The sequence below is a fragment of the Crocuta crocuta genome, unplaced genomic scaffold (genome assembly GCF_008692635.1).
Source record: "Crocuta crocuta isolate KB4526 unplaced genomic scaffold, BGI_CrCroc_1.0 scaffold520, whole genome shotgun sequence".
Classification (NCBI taxonomy): Eukaryota; Metazoa; Chordata; class Mammalia; order Carnivora; family Hyaenidae; genus Crocuta; species Crocuta crocuta.
In genome coordinates this window covers 386,068-386,353 of record NW_027532009.1, presented here as the reverse complement: position 1 = coordinate 386,353, position 286 = coordinate 386,068, and positions in this window count along the sequence as shown.

The following is a 286-nucleotide window of genomic DNA, read 5'->3' as shown; positions in this document are numbered from 1 at the left end:
TTACACCTTGTATTAGAATTTGAAATATTTTAATATTTTTTATTTATTTTTTATTTATTGTTTTTTTATTTTTATTTTTATTTTAATTTATTTTATTTTTTTTACAAAATAGTTTATTGTCAAATTAGTTTCCATACAACACTCAGTGCTCATCCCCACAAGTGTCCTCCTCCATGCCCATCCCCCTCCCCCCACATCCATCACTCCTCAGTTTTTGTCAGCATTCAAGAGTCTCTCATGGTTTGCCTCTCTCCCTTTCCCCCACCATTTCCGCCCTTCTTCTCCC